This window comes from Haematobia irritans, chromosome 2, assembly GCF_050003625.1.
Source record: "Haematobia irritans isolate KBUSLIRL chromosome 2, ASM5000362v1, whole genome shotgun sequence".
NCBI classification, from domain to species: domain Eukaryota; kingdom Metazoa; phylum Arthropoda; class Insecta; order Diptera; family Muscidae; genus Haematobia; species Haematobia irritans.
In genome coordinates this window covers 111,754,715-111,775,525 of record NC_134398.1, presented here as the reverse complement: position 1 = coordinate 111,775,525, position 20,811 = coordinate 111,754,715, and the positions used below count along the sequence as shown (strand labels likewise).

Genomic DNA, 20,811 nt, shown 5'->3' with positions numbered 1-20,811 from the left:
AATGTTTTGTTCGAGCATGCCTCGAAAAAGAAGAAGGGCGTTTCGGAAACTTCTTATCCTATCAATGAAAGAGAATAGCTAGTTTTTCAAAAATATTTTTAGTTTTCAATATAATCTCCTGAAACTTCTAAGTGTATTGACGCTTTTCTAGCAATTCTATCCCTTGATTAAAATAGTTTTCCTCAAGGTCTTCAAAATAGTGGTTTACAACTGTAATTGCATCTTCATTTGAGGTAAAACGCTTGCCAGCAAGGAATTTTTTTAGATTTGGGAACAAGTAAAAGTCACTGGGAGCTAAATCAGAAGAATAATGTGGGTGGTCAAGCAACTCATACTTTAATTCGTTGATTTTAGCCCTTGTTAAAACACTCGTGTGCGCTGGTGTGTTGTCTTGATGAAAATTTTTTTTTTGTGTTGAAAGCCAGAACATTTTGCTCGAATTTGTACATTTAATTGATCCAAGAGGTTGCAATATTACTCTGAATTTATTGTTTTACCCTTTTGCAGATAGTCAATCAATAAAATACATTTGAAGTCCCAAATAACCGTTGCCATAACCTTACCAGCCGATTGAATTGTTTTTGCCTTCTTTGTAGCACTTCCTCCAGCTTCAATCCATTTTTTGGATTGTTCTTTTGTCTCTGGAGTATAGTGGTGGATCCATGTCTCATCTACAGTTATGAAACGACGCTTAAAATCCATTTTATTTCGCTTAAAACGACCCAAACAAGCTTGAGAAATGTTCATTCTTATGCGTTTTTGATCGAATGTTAACAAATGCGGCACCAATCTTGCAGAAAGCTTTTTCATCTGTAGTTCTTCATGCAAAATTAAATGGACTCGATCATTTGAGATGCCCATGATATTAGCAATTTCACACACTTTTATTCGTCGATCATTTAATTTTAAAATTTAGTTAAATTTTCGTGCGTGGTAGTTCATTCTTCCTATAAAACAGTTCACTTTTTTCGGTGCACCTATTTCAAAGCTTAATCTAAACATTAACAATAAGTATATATAAAGTACAATATTAACAATAATTATATATAAAAGTACAATAATTATATATAAAATGGAAAAAAAGGAATTTCGTGTTTGGATAAAATACTGTTTTCTGAAGGGAAAAAATACGGTGGAAGCAAAAACTCTGGCTCTGACTCTGCCCCAGGGAAATCAACAATAATTGATTGGTATGCAAAATTCAAGCGTGGTGAAATGAGCACGGAGGACGGCGAACGCAGTGGATGCCCGAAAGAGGTGGTTACCGACGAAAACATCAAAAAAATCCACAAAATGATTTTGAATGACCGTAAAATAAAGTTGATCGAGATAGCAGAGGCCTTAAAGATATCAAAGGAACGTGTTGGTCATATCATTCATCAATATTTAGATATGCGGAAGCTCTGTGCAAAGTGGGCCAAAAACAACAACGTGTTGATGATTCTGAGCGGTGTTTGCATCTGTTAACTCGTAATACACCCGAGTTTTTCCGTCGCAGCGTTGCCAGAATTGTTTCACAAAAAACCGCTAGATTTGTCCAAAAAACTAGCCAAAAAAGCTAACAAATTTTAAAAAATAGCTAGAAAAAAAGCTAAAATTTTTTGTATCAAAAGTCACATTTCTGATTGAAATTTAACAAACTTAAAGGCTTTATTTCACTTAAAATGCATAATATTTTAATTGTATTCATTTTAATTCAATTTCTGTGAGACTGTAAGAAAATTTAAGTCATATTAGCTCTGTTTGCGTACTCGATACATTTTGATTACTATCACACATTTTTACTGGAAGTCCTTCGTTTATATTTCCTAGTAAAAACATTTTTCCCAGTAAACTTGCAATTGGCAGCTGGTTAATCATCAACAAGTCCAATGTGCGATATATTGCATAATGTCACATAGAACTGCATTAGAAAATATCAATATATTTCGTTTTAACTGAATTAATGATAAATTCGTGAACGTGAACACTTCTCCTAATTTTACCCAAGAGAATAAAACCCATTCTAACTGTCTTGCAAGTTTATATTGAATAACTTTTATTCGAAAATTTCCCATACAAACCTATTATCCAATTTTCGTAAATGTAAATCCATTCCATTAATATATAGCAGATTTGTTTTGATCCTATCACTACGAATTTTTTTCATTGCATTTTTTTATGTTAAAAAAATAATACCACATTCAAAACTTTTTTTCCTTAATTATTTCTATATTCGGGTCCAAAGATTTTGTACACTAATGATTTTGGTATTGATTCCGAGTCAAATTTGAATTTAAATATTCGTTTTTTTTTAGCTTTTTCTTCATGAGCTATCACAGTGCTTTAAAAACGTGCTAACGACAACTTAAATTTCCAAATTCAGACTCGACTTTAAGTAGAAATTATTCTATGTATACGTTTTTAAAATAAAATGTTGAAAAACCTCTTCTATTTTTCATGACCCTTTTAGCCAAAAATAGCTAAAAGGGTCATGAAAAAAGCCAGAAAAAAAGCTAAAAGCTAAATGCATTTTTTCCCGCTAAACGTCTTCAAAAAAAAGCCAAATCTAGCGGGAAAAAAGCTAAATTGGCAACGCTGTTCCGTCGATATGTGACAATGGATGAAACATACCTCCATCACTACACTCCTGAGTCCAATCGACAGTCGGCTGAGTGGACAGCGACCGGTGAACCGTCTCCGAAGCGTGGAAAGACTCAAAAGTCCGCTGGCAAAGTAATGGCCTCTGCTTTTTGGGATGCGCATGGAATAATTTTTATCGATTATCTTGAGAAGGGAAAAACCATCAACAGTGACTATTATATGGCGTTATTATAGCGTTTGAAGGTCGAAATCGCGGCAAAACGGCCCCATATGAAGAAGAAAAAAGTGTTGTTCCACCAAGACAACGCACCGTGCCACAAGCCATTGAGAACGATGGCAAAAATTCATGAATTTGGCTTCGAATTGCTTCCCCACCCACCGTATTCTACAGATCTGGCCCCAGCGACTTTTTCTTGTTCTCAGACCTCAAAATGATGCTCGCAGGGAAAAAATTTGGCTGCAATGAAGAAGTGATCGCCGAAACTGAGGCCTATTTTGAGGCAAAACCGAAGGAGTACTACCAAAATTGTATCAAAAAATTGGAAGGTCGTTATAATCGTTGTATCGCTCTTGAAGGGAACTATGTTGAATAATAAAAAAGAATTTTGACAAAAAAATGTGTTTTTCTTTGTTAGACCGGGGACTTATCAGCCAACCTGTTATTGTTGGATGCGTAAAGATTCCAATGTAAATCTCTTATTTACATTTTTTTCCCTAAAAATGCAATAGAAAATAAACTGACTAAAGATTAAATGTAAGTGTATTTTCTTTTACTAACCAGATGATATAACGATGTAAAATTAAAATTAATAATTGTTATATTATAGAAATTGCCAAATTCAATAAAGATACCATCCCTGAAGATGACATTTTAATTAAAATAAAGTTTATAATCTTTACTTCAAAAATTTTTTTATTAAATTTTGTAAATTTGCGTCCCTCCGTTAAAGTCGCATGTTTTTTAACTAAGAACAATTTTCCTTAAAATAAAGAAACACATTTTTGATTTAAAGAATGCGTCCTTAAATTAACTGAAATATTTAATATATAGATTAAAGATAAAAAAGCTTTAAATATAGGTTAAGACTTATTTTGAGGATTTAGCATCTTTGGTTTAAAGTTTTTTGGAATTAAGAAAACATTTTACTTAGATTCGGGACTCAGACCCACCTGTGTCGGACAAAGAAACTACACCCTCAAAAAAATCGCTTCTGTAACATATACTCCCAAACATATTTTGCTTCAAGAATATAAATTTTTGGGTATTGCCCAAACATTTATATGTTTGATTTCTTCCAATATATAATATGTTTGAAAGCATATTGGTCTAAACAATATAATATGTTTGGGTAGTCTAAGTTCCAAACATTTTGTATTTTTCCATCCCAATTCAATAATGTTGTCTTCCAAAACACTATATGTTCTTATGTGAACATATAATATGTTTGGAAACATTTTGAACCCAAAAATATTATATGCTTAGAAGAATTTTCTCCCAAAGAAGATTGTGCTCAAATTTTTTTTCTGCCTAATTGTATATTCCCTCACATTTTTCTCACTTCCATGAGTTTTTTAGTTTTTAGCACCTTTTTCTGTAATAGAAACATTTTAGAAGAAATTGTTATATTTTATAATTTTCTTTTTAATTTTACCTTTTGCCGGACGGGGATTCGAACAGCGGACCACACAGTTTGTAAGCCAGCACACTAACCACTGGCCTACGTAGCTGTTATGGTCATCAATAGATAATTATCGTTATAAGTTATATTTATATAGCATAGCTTGCGGCGTTCACGAGCCGATGCAAACATAACATTGTTTAACAACATAACATTGTTAAACATACATTTGTTGGCAGCGTGGAGCAGTGGTTGGTCGTCCGCCTTGCGTGACAGGGGACCTGGGTTCGATCCCTGCTTCGACCAACACCATTTTTTTTTTTTTTTAATATATTTTTTAACATATATTCCAGATAGGTTCGGAAGTTCCCGAAAAGGTGTTCAGCATTACATACTATTATATTAAATTTTTACTACGAAATTGTAAAGAGTGTTTTATAAAAGACTTAAAGTCAGAAAAGAAAAGTGCTTGATATAAACGAAATGGACTGAGTTCAAATCAAATATTATTTTTTTATTGCAACAATAAAAATTGTGTAACAAATAAAGGTTTTTGTATACAAGTTTAAAATTTTCGAAGAAATTCAAAAACTCTTACAAAAGAAGAACGTGAAGTCGAGTATATATACAGATTTTCCATCGAATCCTAAGGTTAACGATAACCATTCAAAAGCACATTATATTTAAATTCTAAACAGTAATTTTAAAACAGCACATAAATTTATTTTGGTGTGAACAATTGTTTGCTAGCATGTAACACCATTAATTTAGAAATACAAATAAATATGAATTTTTATTAACGAATAATTTTGTACTTAATTTAATTCTTAAGGCCGGTATAAATTGGCATCATCACGTTAAAATGGCCATGTTTACCCTTTTATTTTTCTTTAATAATTTCTTTTAAAGAAAATAAACTTATTCAATTGTTGCTTTGGATCTTTCCCCAACATGTTATAATAGAACTTACCGGAAAAAGTTGTAATATTATTCTGGTTTTGCCGCTAAAATGAGAAATAATTTTAGCGGCAAAACTCGAACTCAATGCCCGCTTTTATTTTCGAAAAAATCCGTCAACTCCTCTTGGACTACTCATTAATAAAGAGGAATTAATCTTTGTTTTTATAGATCTTACTGTTTAATTTTTCACTGTTTCCCCCTGTTTTCATTTTACTTTCACAACTCTAAAAAGAGTGCACTGAAAAAATATTGTCGTGAGGCCAAAGAGTTCATGTCCTTAAAATAAGAATACAACTTTTGCTTAGCTTAGAAGACGCATTTCTCTAATATAAAGTTTTTTCCATGTTCAAAAATAGGATATGTTTTTCAATACTTTATTTTAAAAACATTTTTTACTTGAAACATAGCATAATTTCTACTGGAAGTCTTGTTTTTAACGGACATTTTATAGCATATGAAAAAAAGCTGAAAAAGCGAAAAATTGAAATGTGCTTCGTAGAGTCAAGTACACAAAACCCCATTTAAAAGAGAATTGTGTCTCAAAAGCATCCTTACTTGTATTCTCCGCTTCTTTGGTTTGGAATCAATATCAAAATTGTTAACGTGGAGACACAATCTTTGGAACCGGACATGCTTTTTGTTCAGTGTATAGTGCCCTTTCGTTAGTTTTTATGAAGATCCCTTTAATGTTTGAATATTTTGACTTACTCGTCCTACGTTCCGATTTGTTTTGACGAAACAAAAAAATTGTGCCCGTAATGCGAAAATGATATACAAAACTTATGCTCTTTTTTTCAAATATATTTTATCTTGGTTCCGAATGAATTTTCTCTCCGAATACTCATTTTAATATTTTACTTAAGCATATACAATTTTTGGCGAAGTCTTATATCACAACATATATATGTTTACTCATAATATGTAAATTTATACTTGTTTATATTCACACATAGTATTTTTCCTATATTTAATGAAATTTTCTTTGTGTATATATATTTGTAATGCGCCAATTGGTTACTTTCATTTTTTTACTTCCAGCATACACTTTGTCTCTCTTTGTAAACACATATATGTTTATGGGCTATTTCTAAATTAATATATGTTTGCATTCAAGCATATTACATTTACAAACATTTTATGTCCCAAAAATAATATGTTCTAATATATTAACATATATGTCCCAAACATATTATGCTAGTTTATGAACATTGTATGTTTGCACTCAAAAATATTGTGTTTAAAAATTTGAGTTCCAAACATATAACGTTTATACCCAAACATATGAAAAACAGTCTTTTTCGTCCGTGTATTTTCAAATAGTAAAATACAATTTCCATCTTCAAATCAGGGTTGGCCTGTCACAAACTGTGACTTTTGCGACCTACCTACCGCATTGAAAAAACAGTGAACCCTTTTCCATTGCAAAATGAACTAAACTGTGGTAATATTGACCATGATTTAGCCCTTAAGATTTTTTTCAACTTGTCTAGTTTATAATTCTCTTAAATTTTTGTTCATCTATAACATTGTATTTTAGTTCATTTAAAAAGTTAAAAAGTCAGGATTATTTTGGTTTACTTGCTTATTTTTTGGGAAACCCGATAATAAAAATTGGTTAACAGTCTTTTTAAAATGACGACGACTAAACTATTTTTAAATTAATCATTCCCCACTACAGAGAAATTAAATAATTAAAGGAACAACAAACCGTTTTACTATTATGAAAATTTTCATACATTAAAATTAAACTTTCTTTAAGCAAATGTACTTTATTATACAAACTTATGACGAAAGTTATTAATACAATGTTTTTTGTGAATAAAAATTATGACCACGTGGAACAGAGAGTAGTTCATTTGAACTCGCTGTTTGGATATTTTGACTTATCCTTTTTATACCCTTCACCACTACTGTGGTACAGGGTATAATAAGTTTGTGCATTTGTATGTAACGCCAAGAAGGAGTAATCATAGACCAACCTTTTAGTATACGGATCGGCTTAGAATTAAATTCTGAGTCGATTTAGCGATGTCCGTCTGTCTGTCTGTCTGTCTGTCTGTTGCTGTATTTTTGTGTGCAAAGTTCAGCTCGCAGTTTTAGTCCGATTGTCCTAAAATTTGATATAGGCTCCTGTTTCGGCTCAAAGACGATCCCTATTGATTTTGGAAAAAATCGGTTCAGATTTAGATATAGCTGCCATATATATTTTTCACTGATCTGGTCATAATTGGCGTGTATATCAACCGATCTTCCTCAAATTCCGTACATCCGAATATTTTATGAGTCTCGAAAAACTTGCAAAATATCAGCCAAATCGGTTCAGATTTAGATATAGCTCCCATATATAGCTTTCGCCCGATATACACTCATTTGCCCACAGAGACCAATTTTTTGCTCCGATTTAGTTGAAATTTTGCATAGGGAGTAGAATTAGCATTGTAATATGCGTGCCAAATTTGGTTGAAATCGGTTCAGATTTAGATATATCTCCCATATATAGCTTTCGCCCGATTTACACTCATATGACCACAGAGGCCAATTTTTAACTCCGATTTAGTTGAAATTTTGCACAGAGAGTAGAATTAGTATTGTTGCTATGCGTGCCAAATTCGGTTGAAATCGGTTCTGATTTAGATATAGCTCCCATATATATGTTTTTCTGATTTCGACAAAAATGGTCAAAATACCAACATTACTTTTCGAAGCAATTCAAAAAACTCTAACAAAAGAAAAACGTTTTCCAAACGTTTTTTTTCTTTGCGTGTAGGTATAATTGTTCTCATAATTGAACATTTACTTTAAAAAATTCAGAAAGAATATGTAACGTAACGGTAATTCTGAAGATTTTTCCGTTAAGGAATGTTCTCCACGAATATTTCATAATAATTGTGTTTTAAATTAATTACATTACCATATTATGTTTTAAATAAATGCTTTTTGTACCTCATTCACATTACACTTTCAAAATCGACTTCACTAGATTTCAACTGTCATTTGCCTTATAAAAAGTGATATATAAAATCCACTTTTAGTAGATTTCGAACATAATGCGAATGGGCTATTAGGTATATGTAATTGACGAATCCAACTCCCTTAAACAACAACATTTATTTCTATTTTATGTGTGAAATTTATTTGCGTGTAATCTTATTTAGATGATTTGTTGCATTTTTGTTTATTTCTACAATATTCGTTTCTATTCAAGTAATGTTCATATTACAGCATTACTCGCAATATTTTGATCCATTGTAATCGGTTAGAGAAGTCAATATTTACGAGATTTGGTTACCTGAGACAATAAGTGGCTATTTTGCAAACTTTGGTATATATACGAATAGGTGTTTATATATTAGGTGATTATACACCCAGAAAAAAGTGACCCCTTCTTTAAGTTAAAATGAACTCATTGTGAAGAAAGTTGAACTTCGTATAGCGCCAAAGACATTTTTATTTGTTTGAACGATGTGATTTTCGTAGAAATTAGGAATAATGCATTCCATATATTAGTTAACATTTTCCTATATTTATATACCACTATACTACAGAATGAAAAAATTTAACTAATTTGAATTCATATATGGAATGATTTTATTGAAATTTTTTCATTCATTTCGACAAATCTTACACATTTGTGGTAAAACTTTTACTTCATAATTAGAACTGCTTACCTTCGTTTTTAAATACAATTTTATTTATTTCTATAAGCAATTTTATCTTCAATAAAAGACATGTTTTATTAATATATTGAATATATTTATTAAGAATCAACAGCATCGAATCTCTTTGAAATACTAGTTTATTATTCCACTATTTCCAATTTCCGTGTGATATTATCAACTGTAAAACGCACTTTTTCTTCTTCTTGTACTTTTCACTTTTAATAAGTTGCTGCCTAATGATTTTGTCCTCCTTTTACAATTTCAATACCTACAAATATAAAAAATCATAAAACATTTTTGTTGCAAAAGGTTAGCGTCACTGAATATTACCTGATAATTGAAGATTCCAAAATGAAGACAAATGAAAGGGTTGTTATTCTGCTGGTGTTTTCTTTCTTTATACACTATCACGAACATTGATAGATTTATTTAAAAAAACGAAAATTTTTCTCACTAATTTAAAATAACAAATATTTTATATATTTTATTTGTTATTTATTATATTATTTTACCATATTATTTTTTAACAATCTCTCCGAAACAACGCGATTCCAACTAAAAAAACAACCGACGCGCAAATATATCGATTACACCCACGCGCAAACACATCGATTACGATGACAGGTATCGATTACAGGTAGACAATAGAAATTTAGGAAAATTTCCTATATTCTAACAAGTGTGTTTCCTTAAGTTTTGAAAGGATTTCATACTTCTTAGTACGAATGAACTAAAATATTTTTCTATGCCAAGTGTTGTTCGTATGTATGAAAAACTTTCTATTATAAAGGAAGTCGCAATTATCATTTTATAAGAAATTTTACTAATTTTGAGGAAACTTGGTTTTAGTTCGGTTTTTGTTTATTTTTACGAATGCTTTCTTATCGGTGAATAAAATTTTCTTTTTCAGTAGTAAATTCTTATACCCAGCGAAGAAAATAGTATGAGTAAAATTCCATGCCTTATTCTAGTTAATGAACTATTCCTAACTGCTTACAGTTTAGGATTTTTTTACAGAAACGAGTAAATTTTATTATTTTTCACAAAAATCTACCTTAATGGAAATAAAATGGATAAACTATATTGATGAAAATTTTTTCCTTTAGTTTCGAAGGCACTTTTTTCTGGGTGTATGCCTTAAAAGCACTACTTATTTCATGACCAAAGGTATGCCTGGGGAGAAGTACTTTCCTCGTAGGACATGTGTATGTAAATGTAATCCGGAGCAATGCCAATTAATAAGTGTTTATTAACTATCAAAGAGACTTACTTACAATATTACCGGGTAATGTAAGTTTTTACTGGGATTGAATACCACTCCTAAATTCTTAGCACTAGTGACTACATCGATTTTCTGACCATCTATCATAATATCAGCATTCGACAAAGAGAACCTTCTATTCTTGTGTATAATCAAACATTTAGACTATGGTGGATTTAGTAGCAGACCATTGGGCCTTGCCCATCGAAACACACGATCAAGGTCGTGGTTAAGTTTCCCCAAACACTCACTAGCATCACCTACCGGACTACTTAAAAAAATTTGTATGTCATCTGCATACATAAGTATCTGACTATGGACTATTTCAAGAGGCAGGTCATTGGCGTACATGCAAAATAATAGAGGTCCAATTATAGAACCCTGTGGTAATGGCAATGAAAAAGAAAAATAAGAGAGGTAGCAGTAGGTGAGAAATTGAAAAATCTTTGAAGTTTCAGACATAACATTGTGTGATCAACAGTATCGAAAGCCTTTGAGTGATCTAAGAGGACAAGAAAACTGACATGGTGCTCATCAATATTTCTCCTAATTGATTCTGAAACTTCGATCAGTGCACTCACACTGATTGAGATATTAGAAAACATCTCGTTCAAGTCATTTGGATCACCTTGATAACTGCCCGATGACCTAGACTTCCCAACACCTATATCATGTATGATCTTCCACTTGTCCCTGGAATCTACAGCAGAATTGAAACGAATAGCGTAATATTTGGTTTTCGCCGCAGTGATATATCTGTTCGCTATTCTCGCCGATCGATACTCCTCTAGAAGTTGTGGTAATCTAAAGCGTTTCCATCGAGAGTATGCAATATCCCGTTCCCTAATAGCAGTCTGAATTGTGTCGTTAAGCCATGGTCTAGTACTTGATTTCACTTTGGTCCTCTTAATAGGCACAGTCGCGTTATAAAGTTCACATATAGCATTCCGCAAAAAATTAAATTGCTGGCCAACAGAGATGAGTTCGTACATGTCAAGCCAATTTATTTGTCCAAACATATCCTGCGGTTCAATATAATTCAAATTACGAAAATCAAGGTACGTGTATTCGATCTGATCCTTTTGAAGTTCAAGTTTATAAGACAGGAATATAAAGTCGTGTTTCGAGAAACAAGGAGCCGAAATCTGGTCGTATAAAAGGACGTCAGGCAAACTTATTGTATTATTGGGTCGATAACAACATCCAACTGAAAAATATTATAGTACAATTTCGAAAGAAATTTAAAACCATTTTAAAGTAATGATCATAAATACTTCAAAAAAAACGGTGTTATTTGTTTTTGCATCCCTCAGCAAAGGTACAGATCTTGACTAGACAAACACAAATGCTGAATATATTATGTCGGGAAATTTAATCTTCATGGTCAAAACCCCAAAAATGTCAAAAAATTACAATTTTTTCATTGATTTTTTCGGTTTTCTGACTACAGTTCATTAACTATTGAAAATTTTACTAAACAATCAAGGTAAGAAATGTAGCAAAAGTTCATACGACTACTCCTTAAAAAAATTGAAATTTTATTTGTTTTTTTTTTTGTTTTTTTTTTTTTTTTTTTTTTTTTTGTAATCCAACGTTTAGTGACTTTCTGAGTAAATTGAATAATTCTTTCCTCCCAAACGAAATTTTAGACAAACAAAGTTCGTTTCTCATTTGCTTTTCGCTATAAAGAAGTGTATTTGGAAGAAAAGTATATACTTTTTGTGATAAACGTTTATTCTTTTCCAGGATGTAAAAACAATTTCATTAAGACAAACTCAAAAAAAAATCGTTGTTTTTTTGCTAATTGCATTTTCCCTCACATCTTTCTCACATCCACGAGGTTTTTTAGTTCTTAACATCTTTTCCTGTAATACCAACAATGTAGAAAAAATTATACGATTTTATAAGTTTTTAAATTTTTTTTACCTTTCGCCTGGACGGAGAATCGAACCGTGGACCATGCACTTTGTAAGCCAACACACTAACCACTGAGCTATGTAAAGGGTGGTTAAAATTTCAAGGGCCGATGTTGATTTTGAATGAAACACAAACTATGTTATTTAGGAAATTATTGTAATTTTATTTTATTATGATATATTGGTATTACTCAATTATGTATGGAACAAAATATCGGCCAAATGGGCGCCGCGACCTCGGTGGCACACCTTCATCCGATGGTCCACATTTTCGATGACGCTGAGGCATAATAGAGGTTCTATGCCGTTAATGTGCAGAATTATCTCATCCTTTAGCTATTGAATTGTTGCTGGCTTATCGACGTACACCTTTTCTTTCAAATAACCCCAAAGAAAAAAGCCCAACGGTGTCAAATCACATGATCTTGGCGGCCAATTGACATCGCCGTTACGTGAGATAACACGGCCATTGAACTTGTTGCGCAAAAGAGCCATTGTTTCGTTAGCTGTGTGGCAAGTGGCACCGTCCTGCTGAGACCACATATCGTCCATATCCATATCTTCCGATTCGGGCCATAAAAAGTTCGTTATCATCTCACGATAGCGAACACCATTCACAGTAACTCGCCCAAATGCGGCAATTCTGTTTATTGACGAATCCACTGAGGTGAAAATGTGCCTCATCACTTAAGATGAAGGTGCACGATATGCATTTTGATTTGAACGCCCATTTTCATAACAAGTCTGGATAACTTTAACACGTTGTTGGATTGTGTATCTCTCCATGGTTCAAATTGAGTATGTCTGAAATAGAGAAATGTCAAATAAAATTCGGAAAAAAAACTTGGCGTTTAGGTGTGGTTCACATTCAACATCGGCCCTTACAATTTAACCACCCTTTACCTGTTATGGTCATCAATAGATAAATATCCATATAAATTATATTTATATAGCATAGCTTGCGGCGCCCACGAACCGAATAAACAAAATTTATTTAACAGAAACAAACATTTAGTTTGGCACCGTGGAGCAGTGGTTGCGAGTCCGACTTGCATGCCAAGGGTCGTGAGTTCGATCCCTGCTTCGACCATTTTTTTTTTATTTTTTTTTTACATATATTCCAGATATGTTCGGAAGATTCCGAAAAAATGTTCAACATTACATTGTAGTATATTAAATTTTGAACTGTAAAATGTGTCTTATTAAAGACCTAAAATCGGAAAAGAACAGTGTTGGATATAAACGAAATGGACTGTGTTGTTGTTTCAAAAATAACTTTTTTTTTATTGAAAAAATACAACTTTTGTAACAAACGATTTTTTTAGTGATAAAAGTTTAAAATTTTCGAAGCAATTCAAAAAACTCTAACAAAAGAAAAACGTTTTCGGTACACGTTTTCCAAACGTTTTTTTGCTTTTTTGTCTACAGTTACTACTGAAACCTTGTTTCTTTGAGATAAATATACTAATATTTTGTATATTGTGGCAGACATCGGGGACCATTCATATTTTGTGAAAAATATTTCACTACTTTTAATGCAATGATGACGAGACTTTTGGGTACCATTTTCAAATTCCGAGGAGAAAGCAATTAAGATTGGCTGTAAATGTTTTAAAAACCAATACTAATACCAGTACAAGATGCTAATAGGTCCTTGCGAGAAAATGCTCTTCTCTCTTTCGTGCGAGGAATGGTTTTCATGAAGACCCAAAACTTTTTTTTTGTTGCTGCCAAGACTACACATGCAAACGACTTATTCATATCTCAAACCGTCAGACTTCAATATATAATTTCTATAATATAATTCGAATCATTTCTTTTATTTGCACACAAAAACTCGAAGATTTAAAAAATTTGAAACCTGAGTGTTTCTGAAAAAATATCATTCATTCATTCGAAGTCAAATGCAGACAGTTTTGTCATGGCATAAACCTGGAGATTTCCACAAATAATCACATGTAAAAATTTTCCATGACATTTTTAGTTTTACTCCACGAAAAAAGATAAAACTCTTCAAAATTTCACAAAAAAGAACACACAAAAACCATCAAAATAACTACGAAATACACACATTTAGCTAGGGAGTAGAATTAGCATTGTAGCTATGCGTGCCAAATTTGGTTGAAATCGGTTCAAATTTAGATTATCTCCCATATATAGCTTTCGCCCGATTTACACTCATATGACCACAGAGGCCAATTTTTAACTCCGATTTAGTTGAAATTTTGCACAGAGAGTAGAATTAGTATTGTTGCTATGCGTGCCAAATTTGGTTGAAATCGGTTCAGATTTAGATATAGCTCCCATATATATGTTTTTCTGATTTCGACAAAAATGGTCAAAATACCAACATTTTCCTTGTAAAATCGCCACTGCTTAGTCGAAAAGTTGTAAAGATGACTCTAATTTTCCTAAACTTCTAATACATATATACATATATATCGAGCGATAAATCATAAATAAACTTTTGCGAAGTTTCCTTAAAATTGCTCCAGATTTAAATGTTTCACATATTTATACCCTTCACCACTACTGTGGTACAGGGTATAATAAGTTTGTGCATTTGTATGTAACGCCAAGAAGGAGTAATCATAGACCAACCTTTTAGTATACGGATCGGCTTAGAATTAAATTCTGAGTCGATTTAGCGATGTCCGTCTGTCTGTCTGTCTGTCTGTCTGTTGCTGTATTTTTGTGTGCAAAGTTCAGCTCGCAGTTTTAGTCCGATTGTCCTAAAATTTGATATAGGCTCCTGTTTCGGCTCAAAGACGATCCCTATTGATTTTGGAAAAAATCGGTTCAGATTTAGATATAGCTGCCATATATATTTTTCACCGATCTGGTCATAATTGGCGTGTATATCAACCGATCTTCCTCAAATTCCGTACATCCGAATATTTTATGAGTCTCGAAAAACTTGCAAAATATCAGCCAAATCGGTTCAGATTTAGATATAGCTCCCATATATAGTTTTCGCCAGATTTACACTCATTTGCCCACAGAGGCCAATTTTTTGCTCCGATTTAGTTGAAATTTTGCATAGGGAGTAGAATTAGCATTGTAACTATGCGTGCCAAATTTGGTTGAAATCGGTTCAGATTTGGATATATCTCCTATATATAGCTTTCGACCGATTTGCACTCATATGACCACAGAGGCCAATTTTTAACTCCGATTTAGTTGAAATTTTGCACAGGGAGTACAATTAGCATTGTAGCTATGCGTGCCAAATTTGGTTGAAATCGGTTCAAATTTAGATATATCTCCCATATATAGCTTTCGCCCGATTTACACTCATATGACCACAGAGGCCAATTTTTAACTCCGATTTAGTTGAAATTTTGCACAGAGAGTAGAATTAGGATTGTTGCTATGCGTGCCAAATTTGGTTGAAATCGGTTCAGATTTAGATATAGCTCCCATATATATGTTTTTCTGATTTCGACAAAAATGGTCAAAATACCAACATTTTCCTTGTAAAATCGCCACTGCTTAGTCGAAAAGTTGTAAAGATGACTCTAATTTTCCTAAACTTCTAATACATATATATCGAGCGATAAATCATAAATAAACTTTTGCGAAGTTTCCTTAAAATTGCTCCAGATTTAAATGTTTCACATATTTTTTACTAATATTGTGTTCCACCCTAGTGCATTAGCCGACTTAAATTTTGAGTCTATAGATTTTGTAGAAGTCTATCAAATTCTGTCCAGATCGAGTGATATTTAAATGTATGTATGTGGGACAAACCTTTATATATAGCCCCCAACACATTTGACGGCTGTGATATGGTATCGAAAATTTAGATCTACAATGTGGTGCAGGGTATAATATAGTCGGCCCCGCCCGACTTTAGACTTTCCTTACTTGTTTTTTATAAAAATATTTATCTAAAAAACAGGTTTTAATTTTACGAAAATTGCGCTGCTTTACTCTTGTTACCTCTCGTTATCATAGTGCAACGCAACAAAACAATTACATTATTTTATAAAATTCTTTCTACTAGATCTAAATTAATCCAATGGTACTAAAAATATTTTTTGTGGTATTAGGTGGTACTAAGATCGAGTTTAACCGCTAAAATAATAAAAATAAATCACTGAAAAAGGTATAACATTATACCTCTCCGATGCAAACTTTATTATAACTTGATAGGTAATAGCCCAAAACAACTTTTCACCAAGTTTATATTCTTTGAAATGGATTATTAAGGAAACGTAATCATGAAAAAATTGCGATTTTTGCGGATAAACTCGAACTTGATACCGACCTATTGATATTTCATATAAACTATTGTGATGAAAAATTTTCTAGAAAGTGGAAACAAACATAAGACAAAATATAGGGAATTCCTGGGATCCTGATGGGGTTCGACTTCAGAGGGATGGTAAACAAATTAATCAATTATTTATTCATCAAACAGATAGGGTCTTCAGAGGAATTGTCAAACAATTGATCACGTGTATGCTGATAATACTAATAATAATAATAATAATAATAATAATAATAATAATAATAATAATAATAATAATAATAATAATAATAATAATAATAATAATAATAATAATAATAATAATAATAATAATAATAATAATAATAATAATAATAATAATAATAATAATAATAATAATAATAATAATAATAATAATAATAATAATAATAATAATAATAATAATAATAATAATAATAATAATAATAATAATAATAATAATAATAATAATAATAATAATAATAATAATAATAATAATAATAATAATAATAATAATAATAATAATAATAATAATAATAATAATAATAATAATAATAATAATAATAATAATAATAATAATAATAATAATAATAATAATAATAATAATAATAATAATAATAATAATAATAATAATAATAATAATAATAATAATAATAATAATAATAATAATAATAATAATAATAATAATAATAATAATAATAATAATAATAATAATAATAATAATAATAATAATAATAATAATAATAATAATAATAATAATAATAATAATAATAATAATAATAATAATAATAATAATAATAATAATAATAATAATAATAATAATAATAATAATAATAATAATAATAATAATAATAATAATAATAATAATAATAATAATAATAATAATAATAATAATAATAATAATAATAATAATAATAATAATAATAATAATAATAATAATAATAATAATAATAATAATAATAATAATAATAATAATAATAATAATAATAATAATAATAATAATAATAATAATAATAATAATAATAATAATAATAATAATAATAATAATAATAATAATAATAATAATAATAATAATAATAATAATAATAATAATAATAATAATAATAATAATAATAATAATAATAATAATAATAATAATAATAATAATAATAATAATAATAATAATAATAATAATAATAATAATAATAATAATAATAATAATAATAATAATAATAATAATAATAATAATAATAATAATAATAATAATAATAATAATAATAATAATAATAATAATAATAATAATAATAATAATAATAATAATAATAATAATAATAATAATAATAATAATAATAATAATAATAATAATAATAATAATAATAATAATAATAATAATAATAATAATAATAATAATAATAATAATAATAATAATAATAATAATAATAATAATAATAATAATAATAATAATAATAATAATAATAATAATAATAATAATAATAATAATAATAATAATAATAATAATAATAATAATAATAATAATAATAATAATAATAATAATAATAATAATAATAATAATAATAATAATAATAATAATAATAATAATAATAATAATAATAATAATAATAATAATAATAATAATAATAATAATAATAATAATAATAATAATAATAATAATAATAATAATAATAATAATAATAATAATAATAATAATAATAATAATAATAATAATAATAATAATAATAATAATAATAATAATAATAATAATAATAATAATAATAATAATAATAATAATAATAATAATAATAATAATAATAATAATAATAATAATAATAATAATAATAATAATAATAATAATAATAATAATAATAATAATAATAATAATAATAATAATAATAATAATAATAATAATAATAATAATAATAATAATAATAATAATAATAATAATAATAATAATAATAATAATAATAATAATAATAATAATAATAATAATAATAATAATAATAATAATAATAATAATAATAATAATAATAATAATAATAATAATAATAATAATAATAATAATAATAATAATAATAATAATAATAATAATAATAATAATAATAATAATAATAATAATAATAATAATAATAATAATAATAATAATAATAATAATAATAATAATAATAATAATAATAATAATAATAATAATAATAATAATAATAATAATAATAATAATAATAATAATAATAATAATAATAATAATAATAATAATAATAATAATAATAATAATAATAATAATAATAATAATAATAATAATAATAATAATAATAATAATAATAATAATAATAATAATAATAATAATAATAATAATAATAATAATAATAATAATAATAATAATAATAATAATAATAATAATAATAATAATAATAATAATAATAATAATAATAATAATAATAATAATAATAATAATAATAATAATAATAATAATAATAATAATAATAATAATAATAATAATAATAATAATAATAATAATAATAATAATAATAATAATAATAATAATAATAATAATAATAATAATAATAATAATAATAATAATAATAATAATAATAATAATAATAATAATAATAATAATAATAATAATAATAATAATAATAATAATAATAATAATAATAATAATAATAATAATAATAATAATAATAATAATAATAATAATAATAATAATAATAATAATAATAATAATAATAATAATAATTTTTTTTTTTTTTTTTTTTTTTTAATCGGATGGGAAATGCATTCGTGCATTCCTTGCGGATATGTCGGGCTCCCTCATAATTGAGTATACCGACTAAAACCCATCCTCGTCTTGGGAGTAATGTCCACCTCGGAACCGCGTTCCGCATTACTTCGAGGTGGCTCCCTCTAGGGACCATTTCGTCATCGCCATCTTGTCAAAACACCTTCTTTTTTTTTTTTCTTCGTTTTTTGATTATGAATCCAAGTCAATTTTCTTTTTCCTCAATACATCTTCACAGTAGCGAGCTATAGTCAGCCAATACTGCTCATCAGAGATCATTTTGTGCACTATAGTTTCGGGTGAGATTTGACCCACTTGTCGATTAACCGCATCGCGTTCTATTCTCCAGCGTTTACAGTGGAAGAACGTATGTTCCACATCATCGACGTATTCTTCTTCTTCATATATGCAATTTGGAGAGTTGCATTTTTTCATCTTGTGCAGATATCTCCTGAAATAACCGTGACCCGAGAGCATCTGTGTCAGATAATAGTTTACATCACCGTGTTTACGTGTGTACCATGTCTGTACATCAGGGATTACTTTTGCAGTCCATCTTCCGCGGTTTTCGGTATCCCACCTATTTTGCCATTTTCGCATCGTCCCCATTTTGATCAAATTTTCTTGAGTTCGATCGGTTTCTGCCCTTTGTTTTTGGGCATATATTTGCATGCGTTCCTCCACTTGGAGATCTATCGGGATCATTCCAGATATAATCTGTATGGCCGGAGCCGACACAGTGCGATACGCAGAAGCTACTCTTAATGCTGCCGTACGCTGAACTGAGAGATGTTTATTGGCTCTTTGTCGTGCCTGGAGTGACATACCCCAAACTTCGCATCCGTAGAGGAGAATGCTATTGCATGCCTCCATTAATAACTTCCTCTTTTTCGGCAGAGGACCTCCAATGTTTGCCATCAATCTGCTTAGATTTGTCGTTACTTTGGCTGCCTTTTCCGTGGAGTGTTTTAGTTGGTATGAAAAGGTGAGTTTTGTATCCAATCTTAGTCCTAGGTAGTTAACTGCTGGTTTTGTGGGAATGACTATATCATCTACTCTCATGTCGACATTTGTTGGTATTCGACGCCCAGTTAAAAGAAGTAGCTCTGTTTTGTGGGTGGCCAACTCCAACCCATGTGACTTTAGCCAGGTTGTTGTCCTAATCATGACCTGGTTCAATCGTCTTTGTGCGTCTTCCATGGTTCTTGTTTGTATTACAGCTGCAATATCGTCAGCGTATCCAACCAGGAAAGTGCTTTCAGGCATGTCCATTTTTAGAATACCATCGTAGCTGATGTTCCAGAGGTCAGGTCCGAGGATTGATCCCTGTGCGGCGCCTGATGTCACTGCTGTCCGTTTAACACCTTGGGCAGTATCGTATATTAGAGTTCTATCTCGAAGGTATGATCTCACCATCCTCATAAGGTAATTCGGCACGTTAAAATTTTCTTCCAGAGCTTGCAAAACCTTCGACCATCTCAGGCTGTTAAAAGCGTTTTTCACGTCTAGGGTGGCTAAGAGAACAATGGGTCTGCTATGGTGGTTTCGTTCTCGTGACGCCATAACTACATCCACAACATCCTTGAGAGCGCCAATCGTGGACTTCCCCGGTCGGAAGCCATGTTGTCTATCAGATAGTCCTCCTTGTACCGCTATAGCTTCTTGGATTCTAGGTTTTAATAACCTCTCTAAAAGTTTCCCAGCTGTATTCAGCATGCACAGAGGTCTGTAAGATGAAGGAGCGGATGGGTCTCCTTTCCCTTTGCTTATTAGGACCAGCTTCTGTTCTTTCCAGGAATCTGGGAAAGTTCCCTC

The 20,811-nt window shown here is 29.5% G+C and overlaps 1 protein-coding gene and 1 long non-coding RNA gene across 3 annotated transcripts in view; one reads left to right on the top strand and one right to left on the bottom strand.

The window, feature by feature from the left end:
* CLIP-190 (Cytoplasmic linker protein 190) overlaps nt 1-20,811 on the top strand; it is a 316,617-nt gene that overhangs the window by 210,660 nt on the left and 85,146 nt on the right. The gene's annotated exons all lie outside the window — the stretch shown is intronic.
* LOC142226059 (uncharacterized) lies at nt 8,894-9,265 on the bottom strand. Its single transcript, XR_012719591.1, has 2 exons — nt 9,152-9,265; nt 8,894-9,089 (listed from the first exon to the last, which is right to left on the bottom strand). It is a non-coding gene; the product is annotated as an uncharacterized LOC142226059 (long non-coding RNA).